The 13,073-nt window shown below is 31.8% G+C and overlaps 1 protein-coding gene across 6 annotated transcripts in view; it reads left to right on the top strand.

Moving 5' to 3' along the window:
* TRHDE (thyrotropin releasing hormone degrading enzyme) overlaps positions 1–13,073 on the top strand; it is a 328,473-nt gene that overhangs the window by 198,459 nt on the left and 116,941 nt on the right. The gene's annotated exons all lie outside the window — the stretch shown is intronic.

Below are 13,073 nucleotides of genomic sequence, written 5' to 3'. Positions count from 1 at the left end.
CTATAGTCACTATGCTATACATGAGTTCATCAGAACTTCTTATAACTGAAAATTTGTACCCTTTAACCTATATGACCCTATTTCTCTCTTCCTCTAACCCTTGACAACAATAATTCTATTCTCTGTTTTTCTGAAATTGGCTTATTTATTTATTTTTTTAGATTCCACATAGAAATAATACCATATAGTATTCATCTTTCTTTGTCTGGCTTATTTTACTTAGCATAAAGGCCTCCAGGTTATCCATGTTGTTTCAAATGGCAGGATTTTCTCTTTTTAAGGACTGAAAAATATTTCATTATATATATATATATATATATGTACACACACACATATATATATAATGTTTTATATATATATAAAACATTTTCTATAGCCAGACATATAGATTCTTTCCATATTTTGCCTATTGTGAATAAATGCTGAAAGGAACATATCTTTTTTGAGATACTGATTTCAGTTCCTTTGGATGTATACCCAGGAGTGGGATTGTTAGATTATTTGGTAATGATATTTTTAATTTCTTGGGGAACATCCATATTGTTTTCCGTATGGCTGTATCAATTTACATTCTAACCGGTACTCTATAAGGGTTCTCTTTTTCTTTACATCTTTGCTAGCATTTGTTATCTCTCTCTCTCTTTTTTTTTAATAGTCATCCTAATGGGTATGAAGTGATATCTCATTGTGGTTTTGATTTGCATTAATCACTAATGGTTAGTGATACTGAGTCCTTTTTCATATACTTATTTGCCATTTGTATGTCTTCTTTGGAAAAATGTCTATTCAGTTCCTTTGTCCATGTTTTGTAATTTATTAAATTTATTAGGTAATGTTGTTTAATAAAATTATATAGGTTTCAAGGGTACAACTCAATAATGTCATATGTATATTGCATTGTGTGTTCTGTTGACCACCCAAAGTTAAATTTCTTTCTGTCTACTTTTTGTTGAATTATTTGTTTTATTTTGCTATTGAGTTGTATGAGTTCTTTATGCATTTTGGATATTAACTCCTTGTCAGATATATGGTTTGCAAATGTTTTCTCCCATTTTGTTTGTTGCTTTTTCCAAATTTGATTTGTTTGCTTGTTTTTTTTTGTTTGCTTTTATTTTGTGTGTATGTGTGTGTGTCAAAGATTTTTAGTTCGATATAGTCCTATTTATTTATTTTAACTTTTGTTACCTGTGCTTTTTGTATCTTATCCAAGAAATTATTGCCAAGATCAATGTCAAAGATCTTTTTCCCTATGTCTTCTTCTGGGAGTTTTATGGTTTCCAGCTTACATTTAAGTCGTTAATTCATTTAGAGTTAATTTTTGTGAGTGATGTGAGATAGGGGTCCAGTTTCATTTTTTTTTTACATATGGACATCCAGTTTTCCCAACACCATATATTGAAGACACTATTCTTTCTTTATTGTGTGTTCTTCGTGTTCTTATCAAAAATTAGTTGACTATATATGTGTGGAATTACATGTGGTCTCTTTATTCTGTTATACTAATTCTATGTACCTATTTTTTTTTTTTGCCAGTACTATATTGTTTTGACTATAATAGCTTTGTAATATAGCTAGAAATCAGGAAGTGTGATGCTTCGAGCTTTGTTCATCTTTCTCAGGATTGCTTTCATTATTTGGAGTCTTTTCTACTTCCATATAGATTTCAGGATAATATTTTCTATTTCGTGAAAAATGTCGTTGGAATATTGATAGGGCTTGCATTGAATCTGTAGATTGCTTTGGGGTTTGTGGATATTTTAACAATGTTAAATCTTCTAGTTCAAGAACATGGGATATTGTTCCAATTATTTGTGTCTTCTTCAATCTCTTCATCAATGTCATAGTTTTCAGTAAACAAGTCTTTCACCTCCTTGGTTAAATTTATTCCTAAATATTTTATTGCTTTTGATGCTATTTTAAATGATATTGCTTTCTTAATTTCTCTTTCAGATAGTTCATTGTTAGTGTATAGAAATATAACTGATTTCTGTATGTTGATTTCTGTATCTTGCAATTTTACTCAATTAATTTATTAGCTATAACAGTTTTTTGTTTTTTGTTTGTTTGTTTGTTTTGGTGGAATCCTTAGGGTGTTGTACATGTAAGACCATGTCATCCACAAATAGAGATACTTTTCCTTTTTCCTTTCTGATTTGGATGCTTTTTATTTCTTTTTTCTGCCTATTTGCTATGGCTAGGACTTCTAGTACTACTGAAGAGAAATGGCAAGAGTGGGCATCCTTCTTTCATTTCTGATCTTAAAGGAAAGTCTTTTAACTTTTCACCATTGAGTATGACATTAGCTGTGGGCTGTTTTCATGTCTAGCCAAGTATCTTTATGTTATTAAGTACCACTGAAAATATTGTCTTTACTACACGTTTTCAGGTGATGATAGGATCTATTCATTTTCAATGAAAACTTTCCAAGGAAAAAATTTTTTAAACACCTATAGGGAGTTATAATTAAAATACAGTAAATCTCACATGTTTAAAAAGTACAATTTGATATGTTCTGACATGTGTGTACACAGTGAAAACATTATCATAATCAAGTTAATGAACATGTTTATCAGAAGTTTTTCATGCCTCTTTGTAATTCTTCCTTCCACCTCTACTCGCCCCTCCATTGTCAACTTATTCATGATAGATTAATTTGCATTTTCTAGTTTTATATAAATGGAATCTCACAGTATACAGTCTTTTGTCTGCCTTTCACTCAATATACGGATTTTGAGATACATTCATGTTGTGGAATATATGAATATAATACAATTTGCTTATTCATCTGAATATTAGGTTGTTTTCAGTTTTTGGCTATTACAAGTAAACCTGCTATAAACATTTGTGTGCAGGTCTTTGTATGCATATTTGTTTTTATTTTTCTTCAGTAAATACCTAGATGTGGAATGTCCAAATTATATGATAGGTATGTTTAACGTTTTAAGACTGCTGAACTTTTTTACAAAGTAGTTGTGACATTGTACCGTGTTGCATTTCCACAGGCAGTGTTTCAGGGTTTTACTTTCTCCACATCTTCACCAATAGAAAATAGGTATCACCAGCTTTTTAAATTCTCTGCTCACAAGTACTTTCCATTGCAGTTGTAAATTATATTCTCCTAATGACTAATAATATTGACCATTTTTTCATCTGCTAGTTTTTCCTGATATGTCTTCCTTAGTGAAGAGTCATCAGTCCAAATCCTTTGACCATTTTTTTAATTATTTTTTTTTATTATGAAGTTTTGAGGATTCTTTATATACCCTGAATACACATTCTTTATTAGACATATGATATGCAAGTAATATTTTCCCTGAATAGTGACCTGCCCCTCATTTTCATAACAGTGTCTTTTTAAAAGCAAAAGGTTTACATTTTTATTAAGTATGTTTTATCATGTTTTTCTTTACTTGAGAATGCTATTAGTGTCCTATTTAGGTTTCTTTTTCTTCTAGAAGTTTTATAGTTTTAGGTTTATATTTAGATCTATAATTTATGTTTAGTTAATTTTAATATGTGGTAGGAAGTTTGGATTGAATATTTTTCTTTTTTTGAGAATCCCATTTTTCAAGAATCGTTTCTTGAAAAGTTTATTTTCATTTTTTCCCACTGAATTGTCTTTGTACATTTGTTGAAAATCAGTGATATGTGTTGGTCTATTTTTGTACTATTTACTTTGTTCTTTTGGCATATTTGTCTATCTTGGCACCACACAGTCAGATTACTATAGCTTTTTAATAATCCATGAAATAATGTGTTAGTCCTCTAATGTTGTTGTTGTCTTTTTAAAGCTTTTTGGCTATTCTGATTCCTTTGAATTTTATATAAATTTTAGAATGAATATTTCAATTTCTATAAAAATTCTGTTGGATTGCAGGGATTGCATTGCATTTATAAGACAATTTGGGAGAATTGACATCTTAGCAATATTGAGTGAACCATGAATACAGAACAAGTATCCCTTGCTTTGCAAAAATTGTCTTTATACCACTTTCCTTTTTTGAAAGACCTACCTAAGTACCTATTTCACCAACCAAAAAAAAATCCGAAAGGGATTTTCACTTTTATAAAAAATATCAAAAAGCAAAAATAGTGTTCAGCATTTGTTTTGCAGTGAGCCGTTATAGAGGCAGTGCACACTCCAAACGGTGAGGGTGGCATAATTGAGCTTCTTCCCTAGGAACCACACTCAGCATCTCAGTATTGTCTCCATAGCTTTGAACTGTGTCTGTGAGCATCTGTACTTTATCTCAATTTATTTTGTGCATCCATTAGTAAGATGTGTCCTAAGGTAATTGCTTCTTTGCTTTATGCCATTTTGGCTTATGAAAGATTTCTTAGGACCCCTCTATTTTTGGATAACAGGGAAACTTATATACCTCTCTATTAATTTAGATCTTTATTTTCTTTCAATAGTGCAGTTTTCAGCAAATAGATATTTCATGTCTATTTCTATATTTATCCCTAAATATTTCACATTTTTAGGCTACTGTAAATGGTATTGGGTTTAATTCCCATTTCTGATGTTTTATTGTTCTCTGTAGAAATCCACTAGATTTTTGTATATTTTACTTGTGTTTTTATATATTTATCTTTGTATTATTCCTGATTTTAGGGGCAATACATTCAGTCTTTCACTATTTGGTATAATGTTGCCTCAAATACTTTGTAAATAGACTATCCTTTCATTCCTGTGACAAATATTTAGTCAAAATGTACTTATTTATATATATATAGTTGGGTTCAACTTGCTAGAAATTTGTTTAGAAATTTTGCACCTATGTTCATGAGAGATATTGATCTAGTTTTCTTGTAAAGTCTTTTTTTTTTTTTTATCACTATTACGCTAGCCTCATAGAATGGAAACAATTACTCGTTTTTCAATTTTCTGGGAGAATTTATGTAGAATTTATATTCTTTCTTTGTTAAATATTTGGTAGAATTTACCAATACAACAAGCTGGCTCTGAAATTTTTTGCATGGGAAGATCGTTAACTAATAAATTAATCAATATATAGTAGGTTATTTATATCTTCTTGAGTGAGCTTTAATAGTTTGTATCTTTTCAAGGACTTGACTCACTTCATGTAAGATGTTTAATTTATTAGTATAAAGTTGTACATGATATATTCTCTTACCTTTTTAATAACCACAGAATCTCTAATAATGTCACTTATTTTATTCCAGCTGTTAATTTTTGTCTTATCCCTTTTTTTTATGATTAGTCAAGCTAGAAGTTTATATATTTTATTTTAAAATGTAACAGCTTTTGATTTAATTGATTTTTGTTTTTACTTTATAGTTTACAGATTTGCCCTCTAATCTTTATCATTTCCTCTATATTCTTGTGGTTTAATATTTGTTCTTTTATTCTCGTTTCTTAAGGTGCAACCTGAGGTCATTAGTCAACCTCTCTTCTATTGTAATTTAGTCGTTTAATCCATAAATTTTCTCCTGAGTATACTGCCTAGGACATTCCCCAACTTTTACATATTGAGATCTCATTTTCATTCACTTTAAGATGCTTTCTAATTTCCTATTTGATTTATTAATTGCCCTTTGGATTGTTTAAAGTGTATTATTTAATTTATAAATATTTAAAGATTTTCCAGAAAATTGTCTGTTTTTTATTTCCTATTTAATTCTGTGTGGTCAGTGAAATATTTCTATATGACTTGAATCTTCTTAGAGTTACTGAGGCATGTTTCACAGCCCAGAATTTGGTGTCTGTTGCTAAATGTACTGTATACACTTCAAAAGAATGTGTATTTCATTGTTGTTGGCTGGAGTGTTTTATAAATGCCAATTAGGTCAAGTTTTTTGATAGAGCTGTTAAGGTCTTCTATATCCTTATTGATTTTCTGTCTACTTGTTCATCATGCTTCATTGATGGGCCCTCATTGTTTGAATTCATCCACATGGCACCAAATCAAACATCTAAAAATATAGCAAAAAATAGTGACCCCCTATTTTTGTAGGCGTATCTGAAAAATATTGTTCAAATGTGATCGTGCAAAAATAAAGATAAGAACAATTTGGTTCTAACCCCGGGGACAATCTTTCCATCATTTCTTAATGTATTTTTAGTTCTCTCTGACTTGGCTTCTCTCAGGATCTTTCTATCAGTAAGTTAGTATGTGAATACTATGTAGTAACTAATTAACCTTTATAGGTAGAATGGGTAAACCATTCTGGGATGTTTGCTAGGTGATATGGATGATTGTAAAACCATAGATAATATCAACTGCTAACATTTATTGAATGCTTACTATGTGCTAGGGACTGTGCCAAACTCTTTACATTTGTTAATTCTAATGATCTTAATCCCCTTTTAGGGTTGCTATTTTTATGAACTTGATTTTAAAGATGAGAACATTGAGTCATGATTAATCCAAGGATATATTCTCCAGAAAATCAGGTTCCAGAACCAACATTATTACCATTGTCACACTTGATCAACAAGCTTAGTTAAAGCTTTTATTCCAAAACCATTTGTAAGCCCCTGTTTATGTTCCAGGCACTGTGTGCTGAGTGGTAGGGTGTAACAATCAATAAGGCACAAAAGAGAGGCAGCTTATAAGTCAGTGTGATAATAGATAAGCATTAACAGCAATATTTTCATACTAAATGTAGAAACCTAACTTAAACCACCTCAATCAATAAAAAAGAATTTATTGGCTGAATAACTGATAAGGCTGTGATTTACTATTAGCTTTAGGAATGGTTGAATCCAGGTATTTTAACAGTATAGCCAGAAATCTACCTTTCTTTAGCTTTATGGCTGTTTGCCTCTTTCTGATAAAATTTCTAGATAATGTTTAGACAAATGGCCCCAAAGAAGTTTAGGCTGATAAAGAGAGAAAAAGCAAACTTCTGCCCTCAAAGCAGAATCTATTTCTATTCCCTCATAGAGCTATAGTTTGTTGTGATTAAATAATAGATCACCCTATGTCATTGGCTAGAGAGTTCCTGTGCATATTCTGACTGGCTAACATGACTCATGAGCTCATCCTCTGGTGGAAGAAATAGGCCATATAATTGGAAGGCCCACTGAGATCGCTTGAAGTAAGTTTTCAAAAGAAAATGATGGCTAGAAAGAAAGTGATGGATACCAATCTCAAAAATCGTAAGACTTATGATAGGAATAAGAATAAGACATAGTCATGAAGTTAAGGGGAAAGGGATTGACCAAAAGGTAAAAAAAGAAACATTCTGTAAAGAAGGCTCAGAAAAGGAACACTATGGTGATTGAGTAGAATGTCAAGGAGTTCAACATTGTCTAAGAACAGTGAAGGTTTGGGGTAGTAGACAGGCTGGGGAGATAAGCTGGTAAGAACTTGGAAGACTTCTTATGTGATATGAAGTACTCTGAACTTTATCCAGCAGGTCAAGAGGAAACAATGAAAAGTTTCAAACAAAGGCATACCACAATTAAAATTGCATTGTAGAAAGAATAGTCCTGTAGGTATGGTAGAAATAGAAATAATATGGTAGATCTGGAAATTTCAGAAAAGATTGTAGTGACTAGGGTTGTAGCATGTAGAACTTATTTATTTTATATTATAGTTTGTAGCACTTAATAAAAACTTCTTGCTACTGTTCTTCTGTGCTCTCCTCCCTGAAGATTCCGGTCACCAAACAACATTAACTTCTGCCAAAAGTCAGCCTCTCATTGCATCAGTACTTTGCTGGCTTATCATCTCTTATCATTATTCCCTTAATAATTATTCTAATTATTCCTATTTCTGTTATTTGTTATTCTTTCTGCATAGTAATTTTATTACACTTTAAATAAATTCTTATATAGAAATGTATTAGGGATAAAAAAGATTATAGAAATAAAGGTTAGGAATCGATAGACCAAATATTAATGGATATTAATATTTGTGGATTTAAATTTAATAACTGAGTGGTTCTGAAGAAATACTGAGCGATGTTCAAGATGGATAGTCTCAAGGCAACTATTAAATGAAAAATAAAAATAACCCTCTTAAAATCTCATACATATTTTTAGAATGGAAAGAGAAAAATGTGAGAACTAGTCTTTAAAAAAAAGTTAAAAGAGTTATATCTGCTAAAATAACAAATTTTCAATTTTAATAGTAGACTGAAAATGAAGATGCTTTTATCCTAAAAGTACAATGTAAACAGGAAAATACTATCTTTGTCTAGGAAGACTGAAAAAGATAGATTGAGATAGTCTCTTTTTTCTAAAAGCACAAGGAGAAATAAGAATCAATGACCCAATGACCTGAATATAAAAGTGAATGCTCATTAAATTTACATATGATACCAAGTTGGAGAGGATTGCTACAAGCTTGGGAGAAAGTTTGGAACAGATTTCAAAGTGACAAGCAAATTTAAAGAGGATACTTTAAAAACAAGAACACTTTTCAGCAATTCTTATATCAAGGCTGATATATTTTAGAGAACAAATGAAATTATGTAGCGTAAAATTGGCAACAGAAAAATCTACAAGGGGTCATGGCGAACATGAATTTAAAAAGGGGAGTTCGGCAATTCAACTTGCAATTCTCTACCAATACATTCCATACTTAAAGCTTGGAAATTCTTGTATGGCTAACGGGGAAAATATATACAATTTCTATCATCTTTACAAGTGACTATCAAAAGGTTATTTGACCACTTACACTATTGTCCCTTCTGATGCCAAATTCCACAGCATCATGTCAGCCAGGCCACGATTAGCACACAGAGCATACTCTCAGGACAGGTTGTTTCTATAGGAAAAATAAAAATAAAAAAGGAGAATAGTGCCTTCCATCAAATATATAATCTAGTAGTAGACATAAAACATACGAAATGAAAACAGTAATTATACCAAGAATAACAGTAAAGCACATCTATCATTTAATGAGCACTCACTGTTTTGTGAAATGCTTGACATGTGCTATCCCATTTACCCATAACAGAAAATTTGGAATGTAGGCATTTTTAACCCATTCTACAGATGAGGAAACTGTGACTGAGAAATGAAATGATTTTCACAGTGTCAGACATCAAGCAAGTGAATAAAACAGGATTCGAAGCCATATATGTCTAACCCCAAATTCTGGGCTCTAGTATGTAAAATTTTTCATAAACATATAAACGTATGTAAATGAGGCAAGTTACGATATGAACCATCTCAGTGGGTGGCAACTCCAAATTCTCAGGCAACATTTGAACCTGAAAATTTATCCTACTTGTCAGAAAATCTTATTGAGTCTACTCTCAAAATATTTCCAGACTCTGACCTCTTCTCCCCACAATAACTGTCACTGTAGTGGTCTGAATCAACACCATATTGCCACAAGTTTCCTAACAGTTCTCTCTTTTTCTAACCCTGCTCCCTACAGTCTCTTTTTAACCAAGCACTCAGAGGAATGTTTTTTAAAACCTAAATCAGATAGTGCCACTTCTTTGCTTGAAACCCTATGATAACTCCTGCCAAGGTAAGAATAAAAGGCAAAGTCTTTACAATGACCCACAGGCTCTCTATCTAATCTCTTCTCACCCCATTCTCCCCAAGCTCTCCACAGACTCTTGACTCTTATTCTATCTCTTATCCCTCTGACTTCATCTCTTATTACTGTCCCTGCTTTACCAGCTCCCTTGCTTTTCCTTAAATCCAACTAAACTCTCCACCATACTAGAGATTTTGAATTGGCTATTCCTCCTGTAGTTAACAGTGGTACTCCAGATATCTTTGTGGTTCTAACTTGTTCTTTTTCAAGGTTTTATTTAAATATCCCCTTCTCAAAGAGGTCACTCATTTAAAATTTCAACTGACACCCTCACTTTTTTCTTCACTCATTCCTGTTATTCTGACCAACTTAATATTTTGTCCCATAGTACCAATCACCTATGACATATTATACAATTTATTCAATGTTATGTTTACTATAATACCTAGCTTCCCACTTATTCCATTGAATATGAGTTCCATAAAGAGAGAGATCTATGTTGGTTTTTCACTATTTTCCAGTACTAATTGTACTGCCTGCATGTAGTAGGCACTCAATAAGTATTTGTTGAGTTGAATTAAAGTAAATGTCAGAAAAGCAATAGAAACAAAACATTATGGTGTTTTAGAAGGAAAGATCCCATCTGTTTATAGAAATTAGGAAAAAGAGTTGGCACTTGAAATAGGATTAAAGAGTTTCAAATGTAATTCCATATGCATTCCAGAAGGGTAGGGAAGATCATGTTGCCCAGTCATTCTGTTTGCTAATGGGTTCTGTCATATGTGGCCTTACCCCTCAGCCCTGGACCTCATGGGACCTCTATCCTGTCAGCTCAGCTCTTCTGCTCTCTCTGCATTCTCCTGCCTTAGGCACAATCAGTCAGTCTCCTCTTCTGCAAGTCTTTACAGCTTTTATTCTTCTAAACAAGTCCTTTTGTTAGCCTCTGCTTTCTCTATTCACAGTCAACTACATACATATTATTAAATGAATGTAATTGATTACTATTTTGTCCTCTGATACATTCGTATATACTTTATAATATCTGATGTATTATATATATGTGTGTATGTGTGTGTGTGTGTCTATATGTAAATATGTATGTTAACTATAGCTCTTGTGGTTATTTTTATAAAACAGTTGGACCACAGGCTCCTGTCCAAGTATATAATGGCAATAATACTAGTAGTAGGAATAATAGTATCAATTTTCCTTTGACGGTTTATTTGTCACTGAACAAACACTTAAGAATCTCATTTAACCCTCCACCCCTATATGATAGATATTATCTCTAATTTATATAAGAGTAAACAGAGGCCCAGGGGATTTAATGATGTTCTTAGGCTCCCAGGTGTCAGAGCTGGGATTCACTTCTCATTGTTTCTAACTCATGCTCTTTCTACTAGTCCAGGATACTTTAATTAATTATCTATTCCACTGTTTCAATAGGAAATATGATTTCAGTTACAGTCTACTGACATATACTAAAGTAAGGGATTTTTCCTGAATTATAAGGTACAGTATTTTTAAAAGTAAGGTACTGGCATGCAAATCAAAACTAAGGGTTATAAAATCTGGGAAGTAATAGTCACTAATTATGATAATCTTATAAAGAAGATGTAAACAAACTTCAGAGACTGAGAAAAATTAAGCAAAAAATAGAGAGGAATGGAAGAGGGGACAGAGATTGACTTAGAAAAAATTGGAGATAAATCTTCTCAGGAAAGCTAAAGAACTTACATTCTGGAGGATAGAGGGCTAAGAGGTGACTTAATAATTGGCTCTGATATATAAATGGTCATTATAGGTAGGCTAGTCACCACCACCTCTCTGTCAACAAGGTCAGAGTAAATTAAATGAATTGAAATTGCAGGAAGAAATTTCAGTTCATCTAAGAAAGAACTTCTTGATATAAAAGGTGATTAAACATTTTAATATAAACTACTGAGGATTATAAAATCTTCATTCTTCAATATTCCTTAAAGATAAAATTAAAAATCTCAGGTTAGCTCCCAGGTTAGCAAACTAAATTGGAGGACTACTAACAATTTTTTTCCTGGATCTTGACTTCCTGGTGTGTTATAGCCAAATAATGTAACATAAAATTTATAATTTATTAGAAATTAATTTTGCACACACATATGTATACTTGTTTCATTCATTTTTCTCTTATTATATATGTAGAAGTGTGAATGGTGAAGGAAGCAAACTATTTGCTTCTTAAGTAAAATAAGAAATTTAGAGAGAATTTTCATTCATATCTGAATCATCTGTTGATATTTGTAAAAAGAATAAAAATCAATGTCCAGGATAGAATATACTTTAGGGACTCTCTCTGTATTACCAGTGAGTCTTATCTTTACCTTTGGCCTTGAATCTTGAATTACCATTATTCCAAGCCAGAGGTGATTTTAAGACATCATGTAAAGGAAATGCCTTTTTTTCCCTTTTAAAGAAAATGTACATGGTGGGAGGAAATGATTTTATTGCTATTTCTGTGATAAAGTCTTTTACTACTTACTGGTAAATTATTAATTTGTGCATTTTGCTGATGGAGGCAAGTTTTCTTTTGCATATGTGTTTGATTCATCGCTATTTCAATCTTTTCTTTTTTTTTCCTGCTCAAAAACTTAGAAGACCTTGCTTTGTTCTTTTTAGTTATTTGTACTTCTCTACACTAGCTGCTCCTCTCTGATTTAGGTTTACTTGATGAAACTGAAAGAAAAAGTAAGCATTTGATAAAAAATAAATAGCAGGTTACTTAATAGTGTAAAGAACGGATTAACCACAGAGGATTCTTATCCTATCTGGCATCTCTTGTGTCTTATTTTGTTATTAACTAATGAGTTAGTATGCTAGTATTGAATTCCTCTGCTGCACAAAGCTTCTGTCTGTCCTTTTTATTTTTCTGAAATGCTTAAGTAGGTGCAGTGTTGTGAAAGCCAGAGTGGTGGTCACAAAATATAAGAAGTTTAAGAGTCAGAGGTTTGCTAAGTCTCAGCTTGCAGAACTTGGTTATAGTGAGATTCTGCTTCTGCAACTTTCTGAAATACTTTCACAGTTACAATTGTTCTTAATATATATAATTTTTTTTTATGCAAAAAGCCTGATTCAAATGACTTTTGCAGTGGATCATTCATGCCAGACTTCATCAATAGCCATAATTAAAAATAAAAAGAACCATTTCAATTAGTATAAATGGTAATATACAAAGAGGAATCTGTTCATGTAACTTGCTCACCCTGCAACTATATGTGACTTTAATTCTATTAGGCTAGGAGGCAGCTATAATGCATCTCAGAAAGGAATGGGGCTTCTGTTAACAGAACAAGGTCAATTCAGTTAGGAAACCTGTGAATCTGAAATTGTTTTATACAGGATAGTGAGAGGGAAAAAACAATTGAAGATAAAAAACTACAAAGAATTGGGAACTGGCCAATGTATATTTCCCTAGCACATAGGGGGATTGCAATGTTTTGAATAGATTTTTTGGAATAGAAATAATAGAATTCTATGGTGGTTAAAATAAGGACAAGTAAATTTAGGAATAAGTTAAGATTTAAAGGATAAACAAGCAAGGCAGCTAGAATTAAGGGTTGACATTTTGAC

Source organism: Rousettus aegyptiacus, unplaced genomic scaffold (assembly GCF_014176215.1).
Source record: "Rousettus aegyptiacus isolate mRouAeg1 unplaced genomic scaffold, mRouAeg1.p scaffold_m13_p_2, whole genome shotgun sequence".
Taxonomy (NCBI): Eukaryota; Metazoa; Chordata; class Mammalia; order Chiroptera; family Pteropodidae; genus Rousettus; species Rousettus aegyptiacus.
The sequence above is the reverse complement of the archived record's forward strand: the minus strand, read 5'-3'. Positions and strand labels throughout refer to the sequence as shown.